At 45.1% G+C, this 26,794-nt stretch overlaps 1 protein-coding gene across 3 annotated transcripts in view; it reads right to left on the bottom strand.

Annotated features, from left to right (window-relative positions):
- SLC16A12 (solute carrier family 16 member 12) overlaps positions 1-26,448 on the bottom strand; it is a 43,170-nt gene extending 16,722 nt beyond the window's left edge. Inside the window, exons 1-2 of one of the 3 annotated variants that reach the window (XM_081189695.1) lie at positions 26,256-26,447; positions 7,710-7,779 (exon numbers count right to left, since the gene is read on the bottom strand). The gene's annotated coding sequence lies outside the window, so the exon portion shown is untranslated. Of the gene's footprint in view, positions 1-1,927; positions 2,051-7,709; positions 7,780-26,255 lie in introns of those variants that run through there. The other 2 variants (XM_081189696.1, XM_081189697.1) reach the window with 2 other exon arrangements.
- Positions 26,449-26,794: the final 346 nt, after the last annotated feature.

Here is a 26,794-nt window from a genome sequence, read left to right as displayed (position 1 = left end):
CGAACCGCCAACCTTCTGATCGGTGAGTCCTAGGCTCTGTGGTTTAACCAACAGCACCACCCGCGTCCTTCCTTATGACAAAGTGAACATTAAAATGTCAGTACCTAGCTTTCCCCAATCTAATCCAGATTTACCCTACCTGAAGGAAATCCAATGAGTTTTTTTTAAAAAACACCTGTTGCCATAACAACCCATTATCATGTTTCTGGAAGTACCCTAAAAGCCATCACAATCCCCACCCCCACCCCCCACCCCGATAATGGTGTGCTGCCTTTAACTCATGCCTGAAAGAAATGCAACAGGTACAGTTTCCCCCTACACCACGCTACTTGCTTGTCAGACAGAATGATCCCCTCCTCCTCTCTTCCAAGTGCTGTTTTGGGGGCTCTCCCAGCTATCCGATGAGGATTTGGGGAAGATGCAGGGGAGGGAGCCCCACTGAACGAGCGGAAGCCATTGCACTGGTTTCTGTTAGTGTGCCAGCTAAATTTAAACCAGTCCTAAGGGTTGTCTTCAATCAAGTCTTACTGAAAGTAGACCCACTGAAGTTTATTGACTAACTTCGGTTCATTAATTTTAGTGGGTCTATGCTAAATAGCCCTTAGTTCAAGACAACGCCAAGAGACTTCGTCTGGAAAACAAAGGTGTCAAATCTAAATGTGACCTTAAACCTAGAGCTTCCCTAAAAGGCAGCGATTTCTACCTGCTCCTGCAGTGAACAACACAGGATAATATCACCAAGGCAACAATAAACATCCATAAAAATGGCAACGGTAGTTTCTTTCCCAAAAAGATTTTATCTTTTTTAAAAAAAATGTTTTAGTGTTTTTATATATGTTGGAAGCTGCCCAGAGTGGCTGGAGCAAGCCAGTCAGATGGGTAGGGTAAAGGTAAATGGTCAGGGGTGACCATTAGGTCCAGTCGTGACCGACTCTGGGTTTGCGGCGCTCATCTCGCTTTATTGGCCGAGGGAGCCGGCGTACAGCTTCCGGGTCATGTGGCCAGCATGACTAAGCCGCTTCTGGCGAACCAGAGGAGCGCACGGAAACGCCGTTTACCTTCCCGCCGGAGTGGTACCTATTTATCTACTTGCACTTTGATGTGCTTTTGAACTGCTAGGTTGGCAGGAGCAGGGACCGAGCAATGGGAGCTCACTCCGTCGCGGGGATTCGAACCACCGACCTTCTGATCGGCAAGTCCTAGGCTCTGTGGTTTAACCCACAGCGCCACCCATGTCCCCTAAGATTTTATCTTAAACAACAGCAAACACAGTACATAAAGAGTTCACTTGTAATATATCAGTGGTTCAGGTTTAACAAACTGAAGAACATCATCCTCTTTCTATGCTCCTCCCGATGGAAACATGCAGAAGGGGACAGATGTACCCCTGCTTTAAGTCATTTGCATACTGTCTTCTCTTGTATATTATTTACTAGAAAGCTTGATGACTAAGCTTTTTAGTGACAAAACGTCGGATTACCAGAATGACGTCCGAGCACTGAACCACTGGTATATCACAAGTGGACTCTTTATTACAGCATTTGCAATTGTTCAAGATAAAATCTGTTCTGGAAAGAGAAGAAATGAGCACTGAACCACTGATATATTACTAGTGAACTCTTTATTGACCGTGTTTGCTATTGTTTAGGATAAAACCTATTTGGGAAAGAAACTGCCTTAGCCATTTTTATGGACATTTATTGTTTGTTTGCAGATCGTTGCCTTGGTGATACTATCGTGAGTTGATTGCAGTAGTCATTGTTCATTTTTTAATTGTTATTCTCCTGCAGTGGGCAGCTGAATGAAAGAGCCGTGTGTGCTAGGCTGCAGTCCGTTCATGCAGGAAGATGGTGAGGTCGCTTTAAGAGCTGCATGGAAAAGGACATCTCAGTGGGTGAGAAGTGTCATGCAGGGCGAGAAGCTGTACCTGCTGAAATGCACTCTTCTGCATTGCTTTCAGTAGGGCATTCGTAGAAGAGAGCTTACAATCCCAGTTACTTTACGGGCATATTGAAAGGATAGCAAACGAGCCTGGATCCTGCAACTGGCAGCTGGCCTCTCTAGCCCACTAAGGGACTTCAGGGGGAAAGGTCACTGCCACACCATACATTTAAAGCACATGGCCTCCCCTCTGGGAACTGTAGTTTACTCCTCACTTAGCTACAAATCCTAGCACCCCAAACTGCAGTTCCCAGAATCCTTTTCTTGGGGGGGGGGTCATATGCTTTAAGTGTATGGTATAGATGTGACTTTCTACTGCTGAACTTTTTCAGACCAGGAAGCAGAGGCAGCTGTGAAGCCTGCAGTCAGAGCAGTGAAGGAATGTTCAATGGGAATAAAGAAAACACACCATCCATGGCCGCTGTGCAGTGTTAAATTAGGCTCAATCCTGCACCCCACGAAATGATAAAGAAATTCTAAACCCTGAGAATAAGGAGGAAAATTGAAGATTTTTATTTTATTTATTTATTTTTGCAGGGGAAGAAAACATGGAGGACAGCTTTCGGCACAGAACTAATAGAAATATCCTGTTGAGGCTTTTTTTTTAGGGCCATTTGGAAATACCATTGTATTCATCTTAGTGCAATGAGACACACCTTCCTAATCTGTAGATCAAATGTTGGGGAAACTAATCTCTGCATTTCCTCAAGGCAAAAACATCACCAGCATCACCGTGGGCAACAGACTTTGAAGAGGAAGCATAGCAGCAAGTCAATAAAATGGAAGGTGTTTTTCCTAGGTGGTATCTCTGTGTTTCTGTTGCTTCCGGGGGGGGGGGTTCCCAGAAGTGAATAAGTGATAGGGAAACTTGATGAAAACTGGACAGCTGTTAAAAGCTCAGCAGCCCCATGAAGGACGGGAACGGTGAAGCTAAATGGAAATCAGATACATCAGAGTGAGGATACTTAATCTGCCTCAACTCTAGAACTCGTGAGTAGTCGCCATCTAAAAACACCTACTATGAGAAGCTGTACATGTAACAGAAGCTAAAAGCGGAATAAGTACAAGCTCTCATTCACGTCAACATGAAGTCAGAAACAGCATCCACTTGGTTGGATAACTGCAAAACAGTGTGGGATTAAGTATTAAGGGCTAGACATGATACAATGGCAGCACTTCAGCCACATTGGGAGCTGTAGGGGCACAGGATGGAGCCTGAACAATTAGAAGGAAAGGAGGCAACCAGAAAACCAATGGAATTTCTGACATTTTATTTTAGGCAGTAGACCCCACACAACATCACAAGGTTGTGTGTCGGTGTTGTTTCTAAATGACACCTCAGTTTCAAACATAAAACTTAGAAGGCTGATGATCAAGAAACAGAAACCCAATGGGCACACCCCATGCTTAATCACCCCATGCTTTGGACTCGGGCTACATTTCCCATCAAGATCTCTTTCCCAGACCATTACACCTGTTCCCTTGTTAAATACAGGGTTGCCATGTGAAACCGTCCTGCCTCTTTAAAAGCTGCAACTCATGATGTCACTGTAATCTTTCTCACTTTGTTTTCCCTGCAGTCCTACCACCCACCTTTTCTCCAACCACACCTTGTTCCTCCAGTTATTTAATTACCATATTTTTCATCCCATAGGATGCTCCGTCCCATAGGACGCACCTAGTTTTTTGGGGGGGAAGTAAAGGGAAAAAAAATTTCCTTTATTTCCCCCCCAAAAGCAGGTTGGGGAAACCGAACCAGGTCGAGGAACAGCGGGATGGCGGCGCTGCGCCTCCCTGCTGTCCCCCGAGCTTGTGGGGCTGGCCCATGTCTGCCCAGCGCGAGGAGCGCTCTGCATCAGGGCGCCCCTGGCGCTGGGCAGCAGGCTGCTATCTGCAGCGTGGGGAGCCTTGCGGGGAACTCCTGCAAGGCTCCCCACGCTGCGGATGTCTGCTGGGCGCGGGGGGCGCTCTGCTCCCCACACTGCGGGTGTCTGCAGGGCTCCCCACGCTTGCGGGGAACTCCTGCAAGGCTCCCCATGCTGCGGATGTCTGGCAGGCGCGGGGGGGCTCTGCTTCAGGGCGCCCCTCGCGCTGGGTGGCAGGCTGCTATCCGCAGTGTGGGGAGCCTTGTGGGGAACTCCTGCAAGACTCCCCATGCTGCGGATGTCTGCCGGGCGCGGGGGGCGCTCTGCTTCAGGGCGCCCCTCGCGCTGGGCTTCAGCAAAAGCCTGCATTCACCCCATAGGACGCACCCAGATTTCCCCTTCATTTTTGGAGGGGGAAAAGTGCGTCCTATAGGGCGAAAAATACGGTAATACCTATGTAATATGTATATAGCCCAGAAATCCTGGACTGCACACAAACCCTGTTAGAAAGTGTAAACTGGGTACATGATCTTGAGGGAAAACACTTACTGAAACCAACCAACCAACCAACAATTTCCATTAGTCGGCATCAGAATTAAGTTCCCACCCTTTGTGGATTCCAGGGGAAAAATTTCTAGGTCAGAGAGCCGGTCTTGGAGGCAAGTTGGAGCTTCAGTATTCCTAATTTTAAAAAGAAACTTGAGCAATGACCTATTTAATGAGCACTTCCGGTTCCTCAACTATATCTCTTGGTATTTTCCATCCCTAATTAGTGCTCTCTCATTTTTACATGGATGTAAGTGAGGTCTTCCTTGCTATCAGGGTGGAAATCAAACAAGGCTAGGATCAATTGTTTCCTAGTCTTGAGCATGAAAAGATACCCAACCAGACCCACTGGCTTTTTTTTAATCGAGCATGTATTCTGATAATGGACAAAATCCATTACTAGTACTATAATATTAATCTTTCTCAATGGCCATTACTTCCACTTACTGCAGGTTTGCTTGGTGCGCTATGCTTCTGAAAATTATGATGCGTATCATTGTATATCATCAAGCCTCATTGTATTGATTCCACCCTCTCTCAACTACCACCACTGTTGACCATCAGGGGATTTATGGAAGCAATAAAAGAATATATCCAAAAGTAGGGGATGTCCATAGCTAACCACAAGAATCAAGCGAGATTTCTTTAGATGTATGGGCTTTTTAAAAAGGGGGCTTTAACATGGCAGTTATTGATGAACATGTTGCAACAATGAGGCTCGATGCTGCAGTGCAGCCAACAATGCAAACACAAATCACAAATCTGACAGAATCTACATTAACCAAGTTATTAGAAACTCCTTGCTTTAAGAGCTCATTGAGTCTGTGGGAAATGGGTGTGTTTCAGTACACGCTGGAGTTTCCACAAAATTTCACCTAAAGTAAAATCAGAGGTGAATTTGGAAAGGCCTTGATCAACTAAACTGATCTGTAGGGACTACGAGAGAAGTTGTTGCTGTTACTAATGTTTTATGAGTGGTAAATAAGAAAATGAGGGTGGGATGTGGATACACTCACACAAGAGATCACACATGCCTCATTTATTTTCACTTCCAAAAATCAAGATCTGTTGTATGCCACCGTAGTCCCCTTGCCTCATATGGCACTGTATCGGCAGCACCAAATACTCTCCAATTCCCAAAACTGACTGAAAAATTTATTCAATGCTCCTGAATAAACCAAGTTGCCTAGAAGCCATAGGTTGATTGAGCAGCTTTGAAGCAGCAATCCTCCCCACCCCCGTGTGAATTCTGAGGTGGTATAGTCCTAACAAGGAACAGCGTAGCTCAAAGGTGAGAACAGATTCCTGAGAGATGTTTGTTGACCTCATGTCACCCTGGCTGAACCGCCTCCAAATCTCCTTTGCCAATCCCGCTTCAACACCTGAAGTTGAGGCAGTCACAGAGGATAAAGAACATATTGCTTCTGTTTCAGTGCTGCGGCTGCTACAGCTGCTTCTGCTGCTATCAGTGCCAATGTTATTTCATATCTATTAGCAGGCAACTGTGTATCAAGAACACACACGGCCTGTGAGTTTATCCTCTAAACCAGGTGGGACTAGGATTTTAAAAGAGACCAAAAGTTTTTTTAGCCAGCAGAGAGGTTCAGAAATGAATGAACGCATGAAATTGTATTGTGACCCAAATACAGAAATGTATAAACAGTAGAGACTAAAATAATATGGGATGTGCACTGGTGGGAAGCGACCCATTGTGACCACCTCCAAACCTTTTGCACATAGAGAAACATTATAGCATCATGAGCACAAATCATCATGAATGCTCAATAGAAAGAATATCTAGCTGGGCCCATAGCTAATTTAAGCTGCAACACATTATTTTTTTAGATTTCTAAATAATGTAAACAGTTTGGAATGGCAACATTAGTTGTTTTTTTTTAAGGAATAAAGGCAATATGTGGGGCTACCTCTGAAGACAGTTCAGAAACCTCAACTGGTGCAGAATTTGGTGGCCAGGTTTCTCATTGGGGCAAGATGGTTTGAATATATTACATTGCCCCTGGCCCAACTGCACAGGCTGCCAATTACTTTCCAGGCCCAATTCAAAGTGCTGGTTTTGACCTATAAAGCCTTAAATGGCCCAGGGCCACAAGGTCCACCTCCCTCCATATGAACCAACCTGAATGTTGTGATCATCATCTGAGGCCCTTTTTTGTATGCCCCTTTTACAAGAGGTCTGGAGGCTGGCAACACAAGAACGGGCCTTTTCTGTGCCAGGGAAGCTGACCTGGCACCTTCATTATACAGTGGTACTTTCTTGGGCTCCATGATCACTGCAGATGGTGACAGCAGCCACAAAATTAAAAGACGCCTGCTCCTTGGGAGGAAGGCAATTGCAAACCTAGACAGTGTCTTAAAAAGCAGAGACATCACCTTGCCAGCAAAGGTCCGTATAGTAAAAGCTATGGTTTTCCCAGTAGTGATGTATGGAAGTGAAAGCTGAACCATAAAGAAGGCTGATCGCCGAAGAATTGATGCTTTTGAACTATGGTGCTGGAGGAGACTCTTGAGAGTCCCATGGACTGCAAGAAGATCAAACCTCTCCATTCTGAAGGAAATTAGCCCTGAGTGCTCACTGGAAGGACAGATCCTGAAGCTGAGACTCCAATACTTTGGCCACCTCATGAGAAGAGAAGACTCCCTGGAAAAGACCCTGATGTTGGGAAAGATGGAGGGCACAAGGAGAAGGGGACGACAGAGGACGAGATGGTTGGATAGTGTTCTCGAAGCTACCAGCATGAGTTTGACTAAACTGTGGGAGGCAGTGGAAGACAGAAGTGCCTGGCGTGCTCTGGTCCACGGGGTCACGAAGAGTCGGACACGACTAAACGACTAAACAACAACAACAACAACCTCAGGTTACATACGCTTCAGGTTACAGACTCCGCTAACCCAGAAATATTGCTTCAGGTTAAGAACTTTGCTTCAGGATGAGAACAGAAATCATGCTCCGGCGGTGCACCAGCAGTGGGAGGCCCCATTAGCTAAAGTGGTGCTTCAGGTTAAGAACAGTTTCAGGTTAAGAACGGACCTCCAGAACGAATTAAGTACTTAACCTGAGGTACCACTGTATACTGGTATATTTAGGTGCCAGGCAGAAATGTTTCTCTTCAACCAGGCCTTGGGCTGATTAACATTCCAAGGCCTTTTAAATGTGTTAGTGGAGTAAACGATTTTGCTTCCGTTTTTGTTTTCTTATCTATTTTGCGTTATGTATTTTGCGTTCTTATTTCGTATTTTTGAGTTGTGAACCACCCTGCGATTTATTATAATAAATAACAGTAATAGCAATAATAATGTAAACCCCGTGTGTATCTGAATCCGCAACGCTTTGCTTACCTTGTAGATTTGGGAGCTGCCGGGATATGTACTTGTCAGCAGATCAGAGCAAAGAGATGGAAGGACATATCTGTAAGTACATAAACATAAGGTGGTTCTTAAAAAAAAAAAGAGGGATTTATATAAAGATCATTATGCATCGCAACATGAGAAGCTGGACGTGTCCACACTTTTACATCCATATCTTACATCAAGGAGTTCAAGAGGAATGGCAGAGGAGTTGAAGCTAAAATGGGAGATGATCCATGTAACATCAGGGGATTGGCTCCACACTCAAAAATGGTCCACAGAGGGTAGGCTAATTCTGGATCTGGCTCGCAAGGTGAAAAAAAAATCCCTATCCCTATTTTATAGTGCGGTCACTCCAAAACACATCTCACCCCCAATTTTTGTTAATCAGTAGCCTATTGTATTACGTTGAAGTCTAGATTTGGCATGTGTTCCAAAGACAAAGGCACAGTCAAGATGAGTGCTACCACTAGGCAGCATGAGGTAGTTCAACTCAGGTGGAAAATCTCAGAATTGTCTTAAGAGTACATGACTTCTGCTTTCATCTTAAGTCTAGAATAGAATCGTAGGGCTAAAAGCAACACCACAAGAAAACTATCAACTGGATAAAATGAAATGAAACAATGAAAGAGAAGAGAAAGAAGTGGAGGTCAAGGGAAAGCACTTTTTCCTTACCTATATGGACGTTAGGAAACTTTGAACTGGTCACACAACTAATGCTCTGGTCTTTCAAAGAGAGAGACTCACATTCCATAAGTTTAAAGGTAACTGGTGTGGCCAGGCAAGTCAGCAAATTCTCTGTGCTCAATGAGCAATTTGGAGTTGCTGAATAACTCGCATTCCCAAATGTCTATTTTTCTGTATTACACACTTTTCTCAAAAGCTTTATTTTGAACTCCCACAGTAGAACAAAAGAAAAAGACCATGTTGTTATCTGAGTAACCAGCCAGCAGTAACTTCATGAACAGGGAATGGTTATTTGGGGGGAGAGTGTCCTACAGATTTGCACAGTTGCACTCCTGACTGTAACTGATATGGACAAAGGTTTTCAGGAGCTGCCATTCTCTTCCATTTGGTTGTTGACTCTTTTTTTAAAAGATTTTTATTAAAGTTTCACAAATTATATAATAACAAACAAGACATTAATACAGACAAACAAAAAAACAAAAACAAGTATAATTTCAATCCCTTATTTTCTTGTAACTTACTTCCCCGACTTCCTCATACCTCCCTTTCTGTATTCCAATTTCCAATTATTAATTCAGCAAATCCTCTCCCTTATTATCCAATTAAATTTTTAGCCTTTCTTTTCTTTTACTTAATCATTAGAGCTAGAAACCACATAATTTCTAAACCAACGTCATTCTAACATTCAATAATTTTACAATGTTTCCTAAGATAGTCCTTAAATTTCTTCCAGTCTTCTGGTTGTTGACTCTTTCCCCTGCCCAAGAGTGTTACATTTAGAAAAAGAACCCCAGTCTATTTTGCCATGTTACTTAAGTGTGTTCATATTTCAATAACTTGTTTTTAAAATAATCAAAAGAAAAACAAAACAACCCAATAACACACACACACCGATAGCATTGGCTGTCATCATCCAAAAGCTTAGTTAAAGAGGAACATTCTTGCCCTCACGCCTTTTAGGACAAGTAGTGATTTTTAAAGAACAACTGCTTACCCCTTCTGAACAGAAATTTTGCATTTAATTAACGAAATGACTGGTTATACTATACCACAAGATCCGAAGGTAGTTCTGTTATGCTATCTTCAGGATTTGATCAATGGTATTTTCCTGAAGTACAGTGGTACCTCGGTTTAAGAACAGTCCTGTTTAAGAATGATTTGGTTTACGAACTTCGCAAAACCAGAAGTAGTGTCCCAGTTTGCAAACTTTACCTCAGTCTAAGAACAGAATCCAAACGGTGGAAGGGCACCAGCAGTGGGAGGCCTCATTAGGGAAAGTGCACCTCGGTTTAAGAACGGTCTCGGTTTAAGAACGGACTTCCAGAATGGATTAAGTTCGTAAACCGGCCGCCTTCATCTGCCCCAGCTGCAATCCAACATGTCTCCTCCGCATCGGACTCTACAGTCAGAGCAGGCACTGTCCAACAGCTTGACCTCATCCTCAATGGCACACTCCTCCATTGTCTCCTGAGACAGACGGATGCCAACAAAAACTCAGGGGAACACTTCATGTGTCTGATGAAGTGAATTGTAGTCCATGGAAGCTTATGCTTTAAGAAATGTGTTAGTCCTTAAGGTGTCACAAAACTCATTCTTTTTTGCAGCAAGAGACTAGCACAGCAGTTGTCTTGGTAGCCAAGTGGCATGGGAAAATATGGAATATCACATTCTTACTAAATTAACATGCTATAGAAGTGGGAGACTGACAAATGAACATCAAAAAATAGGGTTATCCAAAGATGTTATTTGCAATGGTTTGCATATACTGTTTTAGAATAATCAACTATCTACTTAGTTTCCCTCTCTTATAAACATGTCTCTCTCCCACGCCATCATTTCCAAGGTCCTTATGTACACCAGATTGTTAGTTATTATTATTTCTATGAATATCTGCATAGGCATGTTTCATATAGGTGTCATCATTTTAATTTTTGTAGCAATATATGAATGTATGATTGGACCCTTAAGTATAATACACGTGTTTTTTAAAATAAATAAATAAATAAAGGAGGTAGTGAAGTTGCTGCTACTCTTGAGTAATTCAAACAGGGGTGGGGAACTGAGTCTGGCCAGTGGGCCAAATCCTAATCTCCACATATACCCAGGGGGCAAGTTTGACAGGTGGGCGAGACCACCTACCTGTCAATCACCCGACATCATCATGACATTGGGACGCAACATCGCCTTTGAAGTACATTTCTAAGTGGTTTCCGTGGAAAATGGAAACAGAAAGCCGTCTGCTCTCTTTCCAACAGCTGTGCCAGAGGAGAGGAGAGGAGAGGAGAGCATGAGCTAGATGCTTGCTACTGATTGGAACAGTCTGTTCTACATTCTTAATGTATGCAGTGCCTGCCTGAGTAGACATGGATGTAAGAATGCTCTTGTTCCCATTAAAGGTCATATGGGGCCAGGGATAGGAGAAGAGGCCACGTGAGATCAAGGCGTACCCTTGCATCTCCGCCATGTGTGTAACCAACACACCCTTGTGCGAACCTCCCAAAGAAAATGGAACACATTTGTGCCAGCTTTTCATTAATACTTGCCTTGTTTTTTGCTTCGTTTGGAAAGGATTAATCAACGATGGGATCATTGCCCCTGCAGAATTCTGGCTGTGTGCAATGACAGATCAGTTGTTTAAAGCAAAGAAAAAGAAAATAAAAGGGATCAAGGACCATGCGAATAAAAGAAAGATCAGGCGGGCTACCTCTGGTTAAGCTCTTCTCAGGGTCCTCCCTTGGAAACAATGCATTTAAGAGACCCAACGGCTGCAGATAGGTGACAATAGATAGGATTAACTGGAACTGTTGCTATACCCATTTCATGTCTGAGCTGCATTTTCTTGTGTGGCGGTTTGGTTCAGACATGAAGGTGCCATTGCTTATGGAGCCAAGACAGCCCCACCCACACCCAAGACAAAAGTAGCAGCAGGCTTGGGGAAGCCACAATGTTTGCAGAAGTTCAGGTTTATTCTGGGGCAGTGGCAAGCATTATCGGAAGACAAGCATTACTCAGTTCCATTCCAATCTGGTTCAGACCTGGCCACAAGACTGAGATGTCACTGATCACCCTTTGTAGAAAGTGGGGCAGGGGAGTGTGACCTCGCTTTTACTTCATGATCTCTCATTGGTTTTCAATATCATTGGCTATGATATCCTCCCAGACTGGCTCCAGGGAATGGGAATTGGGGGCATAGTTTTACAGCAACCATGTGCTTCATGTAACCATTTAGTCTGTCTTAGTCATGCAGTTGTGCAATGGGTTGTTTTTACGTAGGCTCCTCAAGTAGTGTGTGCTGAGGTTGCAAGTTTTTTGTTTTGTTTTTTGAGATTGTTTACTCCTACACTTGTGCAGCTATTATAATTACGCTACATGTATATTAATGTTTTATGTTTAACAAACTGTGGGGTCAATAAGAACACACATACCATTTTGGACATTGATGAATGTTACATAGTGGGATATTGTTGACTCCCATGACTTATGTATCACTACATTGTTTTACTGCAAAATGAACGTTATCAATAAAAGCATAGTTTTCTGTTTGTAAATGAGGTCACCCTCAGTACCTTCCACTAAGTATTTTATCTTTATAGCTTTCTTGGGTACCCAAAAACAAAACGATAAGTGTCAATGTTTCTATCAACAAAGGGTTAAATAGAAGATCACTTTGTTCACATTAATCCTTGTATGATTTATTTTTTTTAAGTATGATGAGAAAAGTAAACAATAATCTAATGGTTTCCTGAGCAATTATTGTTACTGAAAAGTTAAGCCACCGAACTAGAGGATAAAAATAATAACCAAGTGATCTACTTGATTTTCCATAGCAATAATGTATCAGCCAGCTTTAAAGTCATTATCCTAAAGGTCTGTCCCCTTTCAACTAAACCACCAAAGAGATAACTTTCTCGTGGGAAACACTTCGCCTTGGATATATATTATTTCCTTTCCTTCCTTTTGGCAGAAAATAAGAGGTTAAAGTTTAATTTTTAAAAAATGAAAACAAGAAAAAGATCGGGGGTGGTGGTGTCTGTATCATAACTTCCTTTTAAAATCAAATCCATTCATTATGGAGTTTTTTCCCCAGAATACACCACAAACAAAAGAAATGTTATTTCCTTAAAGATTACCACCCACACCATTAGCTTCTCACAAAAATGCTAAATAATCAAGCTTAGTGAGAATGATTACAATCTTCTACTATAACATGAAATAAGATACAAAATATGAAAGCGAAGAAATGATTGAGTCCAATTCACTCCCAGGGGAGACCAGACAGGGCACTCGGTGAAGACCATTTTTCCCACAGAAATTTTAAGTAAGCTTAAGATTTTATAGCTAATTTTAAATGGTTTATATCCTTTATATCTCTTTTGTGACCACTTAGAAATGATGGTGTTAATATACGGCAATATACGGCAAATGGCAGAAATCAATCAAATCAATAAAATGATCAATAAAGTACCGAACTTTATGCTTTGATCCGATCCTTCCTCCAAGGAACTCAATGAACGGATGCACCAAATGCAGAGGAAACCTCTTTTCCCACCCAGAGGCCTTCCAAGATTATGACCTGTCTGCATGACGAAGTGAGCCAATTTGTGTGCGAATTTGCGGGTTCCCAGAGAGGAGCTCACAGTACTTTGCTCCTTTCCTGCCCCTCTTGGCTGCTGAATTAAGCTAAGCCAAGATTTGTTCTAGTGTGTCATCCACACCATGACTCACGATTAACTTTCTCCTCCTCACTATCAGCTAAGGTCAAGAACAAACCTTGGCTGAAGCTTGTGGTTAGCAAGAAGAGAGCCTAATCATGAGCCCCAGTGCAGATATTGAGTTGATGGCTTGGGTATGGAGGGTGCTAATTGGTTCGAACCAAACCTGTGGTTTTGAATCTGCAAAAAGGGGGTCTGTACAAGACGGAACCTGCTGTACTGGCGAAAGAAACCAATCTTTTCATAAGATAATGGCCTTAGCCAGCCAAGCTAAGTACCCCCATTTGCATGACTAAACAGACGGCCATGTTATCATGGAGACAATGGAGGGATGGTGTTATACAGGAGGGGGCAAACATTTTCCCTACCCCCTCACCTGGCTGGAGGTGACATCATATTGTAAGGAGGAGAACAGCAAAGGCTGGTTGGCATGTTTAATGTTGACTGGAAGCTGGAAAGACAGGGAGGCTTCTTGCTCTTTGCTGAATCCAAAGCTATGGCATTGGGGACCCCTCACCCCACCCCTAGAACCCTAACAGGGAAGCAAGATCTGTTGGAGCATTGATGTAATAATCCATTCCATCCTATGCTCAGGTTGTATATATGTGTAAATACAACCATGTATCCTAAAGACACTACAATCTCCATTGACCTGCATTCCAAGGAAACCAAACCATGAATGAGCTCCTGGAACCCCTGGAATCTCTCGCCGCTCAAAGATTGGGGCATGCACAGTAATACGCATAGATGCAAATGTAGCCTGACTGCAAACACTGACTGCCAAGAGGATTTTCTGGGCTCAGAACACTATATGTGGTCTGGGCCCTCTACCAAACCTGCAGCCTGTACTGCTGTGTATGTCATAGTAATACTAAAACAAATGTCTCTGGCCTGATTAAGATGGTGCACAGCTAGAGTTTCACTTCCTGTGAAGTGAAATAAATAAAAAGTGAGAAGGATGCCCCTGCTGGTCTCCACATTTTAGGCCCCAGAAGCTGCAACCGTATACATGCTTACTTGGGAATAGGGAGGGTAGATCAAGCATCAAATTGGCCCACAGTCCACTTTTCTCTAGTTTGGCTTGTAGTGTCTTTCTGTGAATTTCTCTAATACTGGGCTTTTTTCCTTTTCCAAGTTTTTGAATTCAACAGCCTTTGTTCCCATAGGGCAGGCATAGGCAAACTCGGCCCTCCAGATGTTTTGGGACTACAGCTCCCATCATCTCTGACCACTGGTCCTGTTAGCTAGGGATCATGGGAGCTATAGTCCCAAAACATCTATGCCTGCCATAGGATTTGGTCAGCTGCCATCTTTGATCTTAACTGTGTATTCAATTTAACTTATTTTATTCACTGTTGAGATGGTTATATTAGCCATTAACCACTGTTAACGTATATTGGCTTATTGTTAATCTTTCTCTCACTTTTTGGCCCTGTGACGCAAGCAGAAAGCACAGTCACTGTCTTTCATCTAAATGTGAGTCTATGTTATTTATTAATGTAGTGAAAAATGAGCTTTACTTGTACAGTGGTAACTCTGGTTACGAACTTAATTCATTCCGGAGGCCTGTTCTTAACCTGAGGTACCACTTTAGCTAATGGGGCCTCTCACTGCCGCTGGCGCGCAATTTCTGTTCTCATCCTGGGGCAAAATTCTTAATCCGAGGTACTACTTCTGGGTTAGCAGAGTGTGTAACCAGAAGCGTCTGTAACCTGAAGCGTCTATAACCGAGGTGTTTGTAACCCAAGGTACCATTGTATTTTGTGAATGTTAAAATGTGAGCTGGATGCCTATATTTTTCTAATAGCATTGTGACAACTTTATAACATTGTAATAAACAGATTATTTTTCCATCATGCTGTTTATGCTTATTAATTTTCATTATTAATCCATGCAAAAATACCCAATACTGTATTGTGGATTGTTTTTTTTTTGTTGTTGTTGTTTTCTGGCCAGAGCATGTGGGTTGGGGGAGGGGGGAAACCATAAACATCCAGTGCCCTGAAATCTGTCCAAAAATCGAAAGCAACAATCAATGAAATGGGCAGTCATTTACCTTATTTTTCGTCCTATAAGGCGCACCGGCCCATAGGACGCACCTCATTTTTTTTTTGGGGGGGGGGGAAATGAATTTAAAAAAATTATTTCCCCCCCCCCCAGCCCTGGCTGCCGCCCCAAGCCTTGCGCTCACCTGCCCGAAGCAGGGGAAGCCCTCCGGAGGGCTCCCCGTGCTTCGGGGCGACAGGCTGCTGCCCCAAGCCTCGCGCACCCGGCGGGACCTCCTGCCGGGCGCGCGAGGCTTGCAGACACTCGCCCAAAGCAAGGGGAGCCCTCCGAAGGGCTCCCCGTGCTTCGGGCGACAGGCTGCCGCCCCAAGCCTCGCGCACCCGGTGGGACCTCCTGCCGGGCGCGGGAGGCTTGCAAACACTCACCCGAAGCAGGGGGAGCCCTCCGGAGGGCTCCCCGTGCTTCGGGCGACAGGCTGCCGCCCCAAGTCTCGCGCACCCGGTGGGACCTCCTGCCGGGTGCGCAAGGCTTGCGGACACTCGCGGGGGCTGCAGGCTGCTGCCCGCAAGCCTTGTGAGCCCGCGGGTACTCCCACCGGGCTTGCAAGGCTTGCGGATAGCTTCCTGAAGCCTGGAGAGCGAGAGGGGTCGGTGCGCACCGATGCCTCTCGCTCTCCAGGCTTCAGCGAAAGCCTGCATTCGCCCCATAGGACGCACCCAGATTTCCCCTTCATTTTTGGAGGGGAAAAAGTGCGTCCTATGGGGCGAAAAATACGGTACTTGACAATGTAAATTGTGTAGATGGCAAGAAAAAAGTCACCAAGAAGAGTAACCCCAGGCAGGGGGTGAAGGTGCATCATCCCCTCAACCTCACTTCCAACAGACAGTAACCCTGAAGCAAGATGCATAATTCAATTAGCAAGGTAAAGGGACAGTGCTGTGGTCTAAACCACTGAGCCTCTTGGGCTTGCAGATCAGAAGGTCGGTGGTTCAAATCCCTGCGACAGAGTGAGTTCCCATTGCTCTCTCCCAGATCCTGCCAGCATAGCAGTTCAAAAGCACGGCAGTGCAAGTACATATATAGGTACCGCTGTGGCGGGAAGGTAAATGGCTTTTCCGTGCACTCTGGTTTCTGTCACAGTGTTCCATTGCGCCAGAAGCGGTTTAATCATGCTGGCCACATGACCCGGAAAACTGTCTGCAGACAAACACCAGCTCCCTCGGCCTGAAAGCGCCGCAACCCCATAGTCGCCTTTGACTGGACTTAACCATCCAGGGGTCCTTTACCTTACTTCAATTAGCAGTTACCAGCTCAATGAGATTTCAGCCAATTCTAAAAGTGTAATAAAAAAATTGTAAACAATAACATTACTTATGAAGAGCTAAAGAGAACTGAAGCAAACTGGCACAGCTAATGTGTCTACCAAGTACTGTATCGCTGGGAGTCCCACTGAACTCAGTGGAGCTTACTTCCGGGTAGACAAAAGCAACCTAAAATGCTTATTTTCCAGTCGCTCCGGATATTTGCATCATGCGCCATAGGATTACAAAATGTTATCTAAGGACACATCTCCTTCTCCAGGAAACACTCCCTTGCTGAGATGTGCAGCAACGGCGCCGCTGTACAACTTTGTTGTTTTGCCAATTTTACATCTCAGCCACAGGTCACTTTGCAAAATGCAGACCAAAGTCAAGCCATTTTATTGTCCCTTCCTCCCAAATGCTGTTTTGATTGCAGGATCGCTACTACCAATACTGCTACATTTTTTGGTAGAGGATATGCCTTTGCTGTGTAGTGACACAAACAGTATGTTTTTCCAACTGTTACAAAAATTCTAAGGTTTCAAATATAAAATAACTGTTTGTAGGTGCACAAGGTAAATACACACATATAAGTATATAAACCACAAGTCTGAAAGAGTACAGAGAGCAATCATGAAGCCATCTTGACCTTTAATGACACCCCCCCTTATTTCCTGTGCAAAAGGAAATATATTGGAGAAACCTTTTCCAATCGTTCTTTTCATTTACAAATCCTGTCTTAAGGGTATATTTTGTGCATGAATAGGGTATGTCTGTGACCTGGCCAGGTAATGCAATCAGTGACCATTATCAGGTATCTTGTCAGATAGGAGACAAGCCACACTCTCTTCTGTTATAGACCGCCTCTTTCTGTGACACGTATATTATGCCTTTTCGGTGGTCTTTGGCTAAGGAGTTGGGCAATTTCAAAATGTCATTCTGGCGCACCTTTGCTCTGGGTCCTCACCTCCTTGCAAGGGGTGGTGGGACTCTCTTGCAACATAAAAATAAAGATCTTCCTTGCTTTCACTCAATTTTCTCTGATCGACCTAGGGGGAAACTGAATCCTTTGATGGAGAGTTGGGCTGTAAAAGCCAACCCTAATTTTTTTCTAGAACACTATTATTGTTCTGGGATACCCGTATCTAGGAAGCAATGTTATACTTCAAGACTTTCTTTGATTTATTTGTATTTATTTTTTCCCAGACTTATATTCTGTTATAGCAGACTGGCTCATGTCGAGTTGGCCAACATGAAAACATTCCTTTCTCCAAAAATGTATTAATAGTAGGAGCACTAATAGCAGAAGCGGTTATTTTTATGCTATCTTTATAGATAAAAGTAAGGTAGGAGGAAATGACAGCCCACCAACCTGGTCAAGTTCACAACCTAAATTCAGTAGAAAGGGAAACAGATGGAAAGGAAGCCAGAGAACCAGGAACAGATAGCTCCATTTCAAATGAGGACTGAGGTGTAAAGGGTTAAGGAAAGAGGGGAGTGGGGGAGGGACCCTGAACGGGCCAAGAAAAAGCACAGGCATGTGGAAGTCAAGTTGTAAGGAAGCACAAAATGCAGGCCTATAGAACACGTTTCCTGCTTACTTGACACAGAAACCAAGGTGGAAGCCTGAACTCAACCATTTCTATGCTTTTTTATTCAGCGTGACTTCCTCCGTGTAAAGCACTTCAACTCTTTTCTTAAACCAAACTTTGTTGAATCCAGAATCAAACTGTAATGTTAGTAAGCACACTTAATACACACCGGGGGGGGGCGGGGGGGGGAGAAACATTTGAGCAAAAACAGAGAGAAAGAGAGAGTTGAGGAAACAAATAACGCTGCTCCCTAATCTGTTTTCAGAAACGAAGCAAGACAGGAGGTTTGAAAACTCAGCAGTAAAGCAAAGAGTGAGGCAAAACAGCTTAAGGCTTAGGCTGTTGACTTTGCTCTATTATTTATTTAATAACAAAAGAAAATAACTCTTTGGATCTTTTCCATTGTCTCATGACTGCAGCAATGCACAATCAATTTTTTTTAAAAAAAGATGAAGCCTTCTTTTTGCTTAATTTTCCCACACACTCCATGTGCAGAGTCAACGTTGCAAAATATGCAGCTAAAACAAGGAGTTTCCCAGGACATCTCCATACCATACATTTAAAGCACATCCAACTCACTTTTAAAGCCCAGGACCCCCCCCCCCAAAAAAAATATGGGAACCCTAGTTTGTAAAGAATGTTATGAGGGGAAACTACAATTCCATAGATTTATCCCAATCACTTTTAAAAACAGATTTGCCACATTTATCACATGTACAAATGAAAAAGGGCTTTTGCATTTGTTGCTTCATGAAGTACCAAAGCAGGCAAATGTATAGTTAAGTGGCATACTTTACTATAGCAAAAATAACAGAGTCACGTGGCTAACGCATTCATGAAAGTCCACCATTTTTTTTTTTACGGCAAAAGCTTTTGTGAACTACACTCCACTTCATTAGACGCATGAGACGCTATTCTGAGTTGAAAGTGTGCATGTGTTTCATTCCTAACCGTGGCCATTCACACACACAAAAAGTTGTGTTGATAACACAGGCATCTTCACACTGGCAAGTCAGTTAACCCATGTCATGTGATTTGTGTTTTTTAAAAAAAATCCACTGTGACAATGCAACCCACAAATGACAGAACAGAACCTCTTGATGAATTGTAATTTTGGGGTTTTACATTGAAGTCCCCATTTGAGGTTCCTTTGGTCCAGAACAGTCCCCTTAAGATCAATTACAAACCATGGCTTAGTATGAGCGAGCAGGCTCCTATAGAGCAGATTATAGCCACTTTGCTCAACCTTGGTTATTTTGCTTCTGCACTGTGTTGAGCCAAGTCATGGATTGGCATAACCTGGACTTGTGATACAGCACTGTCCAGACAAACCACAAACCTGTCTACCGTGGTTTACAGCTTGTGATTTGTCCAGGAGAGTCAACCATAACCCTGGTTTCCAGTGGTTGCGGATGCTTCTTGAGACTGGGAGGGTAGAAGGCAGGGAGACCAGCAGTAAGCAGAGCCACAGCAAAAGACAGGAACAGCCAGGTAATTCCAGGTTTGCTCCCATCCTCCTTCCCCGCAAAGTTCTACAAGAATGAGGAGGAAGAAGCTGGCAAGCAATGCCACTCCTTGGGCTGGTTGTATGTAACGAGACAGCAGGCAGGCAGGGGAGGGGAGGCTGAGGTTGGGGGGGGCAATGCATGCTTCCGATGACACACTAATCCAAACCATGGCTTAGCTCAGAGGGAAGAGAAATTGGCTACTGTGTTCTCTCTGGGAATCTGCACATAAAAATATTTCTGGAGAAATGCTGTGCGGTGGGACTTTGAAATAAACTGTAGCAATGAAAACGGATTTTACGAAGACTGGTGCTACCTGTAATCAAGGCATAACTTTTAGAGCACGCCTTAATCCTGCCGCGTTTCATTAAGTTTTCTTGTTGTCCTAGTAATTTGCCAGCATTGAAGGAAACGTTCCTTCATCAGCTCTGCAGGGAACAGGCATGGAAAGCTGTGAGCAGAAGTTGGCCACTCCAATCTGCTTGTTAATACAATCAAATCACTGTACTCAAAAGCCTCCATGCAAAACTCACTCGAACCAGTTCCTCCTGAGCAATGAATTCATCACTAGGCGGCTTTTGTTGTTGTTTTTTAAGGTAGTAAGTGCAATCTGGCGGCATCATTGAGAGAAATGAGAGCTAGTCTAGAGGGCTCCATAAATAAATCCTGACGCAGGACCAAACTAATGGCAGCATAAAATAAGCATGTTTCTCCAAGGTTGAAAGCCTTAAGAAGTTTCTGCAGACTTCCATCTATGCCCAAATTTCACCGTAAATAAGTAAATTGTTGCCAATAAGGCTTGGATCCTAAAAAAATAATAAGGGAAGGAAGTTCATGGAAGGAAAGTTTTGCATCCCATAAACCCCTGCAGTGGTTTACTGGGGGTCTACTGGAAATTGGCCCAAATACTTACCTAAAGAAAAATTGCTTTCCCGCGGACCATGAGCAGAAGAAATCTGTATTCAATGAGCCATAGCTCAGTTGCAGAGCATCAAATTTAATCTGCTTTGAATGCAGTGGTTAAATTGCTAGTATCTCCAGGTACGTCTGGAAACACAATCCCTCCCTGTCTGAAACCCTGCCAGTCAGTGTAGACAATACTAAGCTAGACCGACCAACGGCCTGACTTGGTGTAAGGCGGCTTCCTAAGTTCATTTGAAGAAAAAGAATTATCGGTGCATTTGCACAAGTTCATCCATATCCAGTGGTGGCACTCTTGCCAACACACAACGAAAAGAGTGGGAGGAAGGGAATGAGACCAAGTATAGGACTATTGCTGTGCCCAACACACACACACCCTGCCCAAGACCCACAACATAGATGACAAATTCCATCACATCCATACCACCCACCCACCCTGCCTATGGGTGCAGCCAGTGGGATTCAGGGGGCGCAGCTGCCCACCCAAACAAATAAATAAATAAATAAATATGCATAACTAACTGACCAATGATGCCACAGATAATGCAGTTCGGGCCCCCTAGCATAAAGTCTGCTCCCCCCCGAATAAAACCTGGCTAGGCCCCTGACTCTGCCCATAATTTGTCTTCAGATTTCCTGGGAAATAAAATCCATAAAGATTTCAATCCTGAACCTTTAAAATCAAGCATCCACCCAAGAAAACTACTGTGGTTAATTCCCTTTCCACCCTTTCCAGAGATGAGTTTTTCTACTGCAGGGCAGCTTTTATATGACCCTTCTCCCTGAAAGCACTAATACTAGCAATATGTGACAAGAGAATACAGGTTAGAAAGGGAGGTGCATTACTTGATCCTTTTCATTGGTAGCTGAATCTGGGTCCTTATCCATGTGCTCTAACACTGAATCATGGCCCACTTCTCAAGATGAACCTCCCCAGACACAAAGGGGGCCCAACCAGCAGAAGAGAAAATATTGATGTATATGCATCTTTTTATGTAGGGACAAGGAAAGTTGCGCCAACCTTCTACCCCAGCCTTTGCCATCCAGATGTTTTGGACTACAACTTCCATCAGTCCCAACCAGCTGCACTGCCTGGGGCTGCTGGGAGTTGTATTTCAAAACATCCAGAGAGCCCCAGGTGGGCAAAAGTCGTTCTGCACAACTCTGCAGAGATGCAAAAGCCTTTGCATCTGATTACCTACAACCTAGTCTGGCATGGTGGGTGGGCGGGGGGGATGCTTGCTTCAGATCTGGGTGGAAGAGCATTTAGATAACCCATTCTCAGCCTATTTCCCCACTGCACTGCATCCCTTCCTCTCCCGCTGCTTCCTGCTTTTGAAGTTTGCTCTGGCAAAACGGATGATTTGAAGGGGAGGGAGAGGGGCGGCCAGTGGGGGGGCATTAGCAAGGCACACATTCTTGCTTGTAAACAAGCAATGCTTCCAATTGCCATACTTACTAGTTTTAGCTTGTTTCAGTGTGTCGGGTGCACTGAGATCAATGGGACTTACACCCAAGAGAGCAGGCAAAGGATATGAAGGCATACCAGTACTAGGCAGCTGGGAAAATGTACATCCTTTTAAAATTATGTGCCTGAGTAGAACAGCTGGTTGCCTACATTGACTAGGGTCATTAATTTGCATCTTAGAGACCTCGTTCCAGGGCAGTAGAGTAGGAGATGTTGAAGATGCTGCACTGTTGCCTTTGTCTGCTCTCTTTCCTCACCTGCTTTAGCAAGCAAAATGCCTAGTTTTAGCCCCCCAGGAGGAGGCAGGGACCAAAGGAGGTGCAGCAGCTGTCTCAGATACAAGTTCTCCAGTGAGACCTGGCAACCCACTGAACTGGTAAATATGTTGACAGATCTTCCCTATAATCCTTTGCTCAAAATTCACATAGACCGAATGTTCTTTCCACAAATTGAAAGAATGGGAAATGTCCAGTTGTCCCTTTAAAAACACACACTAAAACCTTGAATTTGTGTTTTACAGGGGTATGGCAAGTGTGTTGAGTCTGGGGACTTATCTGGGGAGCCTCACTGAACACAGTGGGACTTACTTCTGAGTAAGCCAGTATAGGATTGCACTGCACAATAGGCAATGTAGCTTTAGCACTCCGCCTATGGGTCTAAAAGCACACCACCACATTCTTGTGTTCTCTGTTAATTAATCTAAACAGACAGCCACTCCCAGTTCCATCTTCCAGGTCACTAATGCATATTAGAATCCTCAGTTTATTGGGCAACTGGGAAGCCAGAATCAGGGACTCCCTGTTCCCAGATACTCCCTGTTCCAAGATTAATCAGCAGGAGGTGCAATTATGTGATCCTATATATGTGGTACACACCCTGTATTGTACTTAAGAACCAGATAGAAATTCTGGCCTCATAAAAGCTTATCAGATGCACTGCGCATCATGCAACACCAAAAACACCTGCTCTTCTATTCTTCTTATAAATTATTTAGAATAATTAACCTCTCTAGATTCATATTCCTAATTACATCGGGGATGCAAAACTCTACTACAGTGTTTCCCAAACTTGGGTCTCCAGTTGGTTTTGGATCACAATTCCAATCATCTTGCTAGCTCAGGATGATGGGAGTTGTAGTCCAAAAACAGTTTGAGGACCACGTTTGGGAAACACTGCTGTACCCACAATGTGATGGCCTGGGATTCGGACTCGGAGGCTGAACCTGAGGAATCCCAGCCTGCACAGGATTCCCCGCTTCCAGAACCAGCTGAACTGGGGCTGGGGCTTGAGCCTGAAGGGTCCTCACCTGTGCTGGATCCTCAGGTGCAGGCACCAGCTGAGTCTGCTCTGGCTCCTGAGGTGATGGAAGACCCATTGCCTGCAGGTGCTCCACTCTCAGCCCCGTCAGGGGAGGCTGAGGTTGCCTCTGGTTCCGGTAACCCTCCAGCCTCTCCTGAGCTGCAGAGGCTCAGGGCAGAGAGGTGGAGGGAACTAAGTTCCCGCAGGAGGAATGCTCGCCTCCAGGCCAGGAGAGGCGAGTCACCTGTGGACCGGGGCCACCCTATGCCTCGGGGCAGATAAAAGCCAGCCAGCCCAGTCCCAGGTTGCGGGAGCAACATTGTTGGTAACCTGTTCCTGCCTGTCTCCTGTTGGTAACCCTGTCCTGCCGGATCTCCTGACCTCGCCCGACTCCCTGCTTTGGACCCAGCTTCAACTTTGATGAACGGCCTCATTACTGCACCCTTGACCTCGGACTGGACTCGGACCACGCCTCATGGAAACCCACGGGACCAGCACACACACAAGCTCTTAGGGGTGATGGTTGGAAGTAACTCTTTTTACAATTAAGTTTATGGCAGGGCATCCTCCAGATGTTGCTGGACTATAACTCCCATCAGTACCCATTAGCATGATGGGAGTTGTTGTTCCACACCTTCTGGAAAGCACTATGATGGCTTCTGCTGGTTTGTGGGATGAGAAAAGGCATGTTTGGGCTAAAATTTGGGGAGCCGAAGGATTTGTGGGTATAGCTTGACCAAGCTAAGCTGCCGCTTCCTTCCGCTTCAGCCCACACTGAGAATCACAATTCACTTTCTTACCACTTTTGAGCTTCCTAAGAACACCTTTGCTCCACAACTCTCTCTAGAATCCTGGTTAGCAATTATTTTTTAACAGTGGGAGAGTGGAAGAGAGTCTATATTTTGCCTTGAGTAAAAGCTGAAGAGCCAGCAAGCATCATATGCTCCTCCACCCGCTGACTCATTCTGGTAAAAACTGGGCGAAACACAAGCAAAGATCTCTTTAATCCTTTCCTCCCCAGTTCATCCATGGTGCCTCCATTGTGAGACACAGGCAAAGAGGCTAAAGAAAAATCTACCCCACCAATGCGAACGGGAGAAAATAATTCTGTTCTTATTCATTCCTTACTTGCCAAGACCAAGGGGTGGGTGGCTGGGTGGCTGGGTGTGCTTTGACTCTCCAGATGTTGCTGAACTATAACTCCCAGCAGCCCCAGCAAGCACAACCAGAGATAAGGATGTTTGTAGTTCAGCAACATCTGGAGGGCCAAAGGTTCCCCACACTTGGCTTAGGTCTTGGCTCACACATAGAAGCATCAGCAGCTGAGAGTGCAGATAGTAAGGGCAGGCTCATTGGGCCTGGAGGTCATGTGAAAGATGGTCAGGTGCAAGCAAACAAATAAAACCAGACTCCTGCATCTTTGACAGTTGCATAGAAGGGGGGATTTCAGCAGGTATAGCTTGCCTGACCAGCGACATGTGCTGAAATTTCCTCTTCCACACAAATGTTAAAAGTACAGAAGCCTGGTACACTTTTTGTCTCTGACCATCTTAGTTGGGGGGGGGGGTACACAGAGTGAGCAGTTCATTTTCAATAGCCTGCCTCTCCTCTCTAGGTCAGGTGTGTGGCTGACCTCCAGCTATTGTTGGACTCCAACTCCTATAAGCCCCAGGCACCACGGCCAAGAGTAAGGTTACCAGATTTTTTTCAGTGAATCCGGGGACACTTTTCAACTTCAGTTGAAGGGGGTGGATTTTGTCAGGGGACTGTCCCCAGGAAACGGGGACATCTGGTAACCTTAACCAAAGGTCCAACAACAATGGGAGGGTCACACATCTCCCACCTCCTGCTCCAGCCTAATCTCCACTTCCAACCAGCCACCTTTTCTCCTTCAACCTACTTCCCTTACACTTATTTATTTTAAGCATTTTTCACTCAGTTCTTCAAGCAAAAAAAGCCTGCAAGAGCAACTTACATACATAACAGCAAGGATAACAAGACGGTCCTTGCCTGCAGGCTTCCCATCTAAAGTACACAACACAAAAGGTTAAAAACAAAAAGAGATGGGAAGGGAGAAAGAAAACAAGCAAAACTCAGGATGCTGCCTGACTATCACCTGTTTCATGGGAGAGGGATGCTAGGACATGGTGAAACTTGAAAGGAATCAGAACAAATGCTCCACCAAGACCTGACATAATCTAACCTCGGGCAACCTTTGTGCAATGAAGTCCGGAGGAGTGCTCAATAAGCTAGTCACCTGGAGCAGTCCTCAGGCACCGGTTCTTAAGTTAGGCAGCAGGAGGGCCAACTTGAATAAAATATAGGGAGAGTGCATGTCAGGTAGACCCTGCCCCACATAATTGAACACATGACACGGTGCATACCATTTGAATGGCAATGCCCATCAACTTGGGGAGTCCTAGCCCCCTCAAAAAAATTTTTTTTGGGGGGGCAAAGGGACCTCGGCCCCCAGGAGTCAGCTCCTATGTTAGGCAGTAAGCTCTTATATGAACGACCAGCTGGATAATTCGAGCAAAGGCTTCCCACTCTTAAAAAAAGGATGCTTAAGTTATATATCACCGCTATTGCTCCCTGTCCTGCCATTCCACCCCTCATGAAGACAAAACAGGTGTGTGCCTTTCCTTCCTGGGAAACCCAGCCAGATGGGCAGGGTATAAATAATAAATTATTACTATTATTATTATTATTATTATTATTATTATTACTATGTTGCTTGCTGAAAGGCTGCACCGGCTGAATTTCCGCCTGGCGTGTGCAGCTGTGCTTTAAAGCCACAGCAGTGCTACTGCACACCTGGGTAAGGTAGCTCAGCTGGTTAGAGCGTGGTGTTGGTCATAACACCAAGGCTGAAGGTTCAATCCATCTAAGGGGTGGGAGGCAGCTGCAGAGTCCAGGGGGCTGGACTAGATGATCCTCAAGGTCCCTCTTCCGAACTCTACAGTTCTAGGATTCTATGGCAAGCAACCCTTTAGGCAATATACATATACATATATACACGCGCACGCCCCACACACCCACGCTCACCTGCGGTCGTCTTGTAGCCACGCGGGCACGCGCGCTCTCCCTCCGCCGCCGCCGCCGTGGCTCCTCTGGGCGGCCGGGCTGCGTGCGGGTCTGTGCGGGGGACGAGGGCGGGGAGAAAGGGTCACCTAGCGCACGAGAGGCGGCTCCTCCTCGGAGCCTGCAGCTCCGGCTGCTGCCCCCGGCTCGTCTGTGCAGCGGAATCAAGGGCGGCGGGGAAGTCAGCCCTCTGCCCAGGCCTGGCCCCCTCGCGCCCTGCCGGGAATCGGATTACAGGGCCGGCCTCCCTCCCCGGGATTTATTTGGGGCCCTCGGCACCGCGGAGATTTAGCCAGAGAGCAGCCGGGGGCGGGAGCAAGCGGCTGCTTAATCCAGGCCGGAGGGGAGCGGGGCCGAGCTGGAGGCAGAGGAGGGAGGAGGCTTCCCGCAGAGCCCCGCCGAAGCATGTCTACTCGGGAGTAAGTGGCGCGGAGGACAGGGAGATGCCCAGGCAGGGAGACAGAGCTAAGCCGGCAGCCGCCGCCGCGCCCACAGCCAAGCGT

This window comes from Podarcis bocagei (genome assembly GCF_964188305.1).
Source record: "Podarcis bocagei genome assembly, chromosome: 4".
Taxonomy (NCBI): domain Eukaryota; kingdom Metazoa; phylum Chordata; class Lepidosauria; order Squamata; family Lacertidae; genus Podarcis; species Podarcis bocagei.
This window is presented reverse-complemented; position numbering and strand designations above follow the sequence as displayed.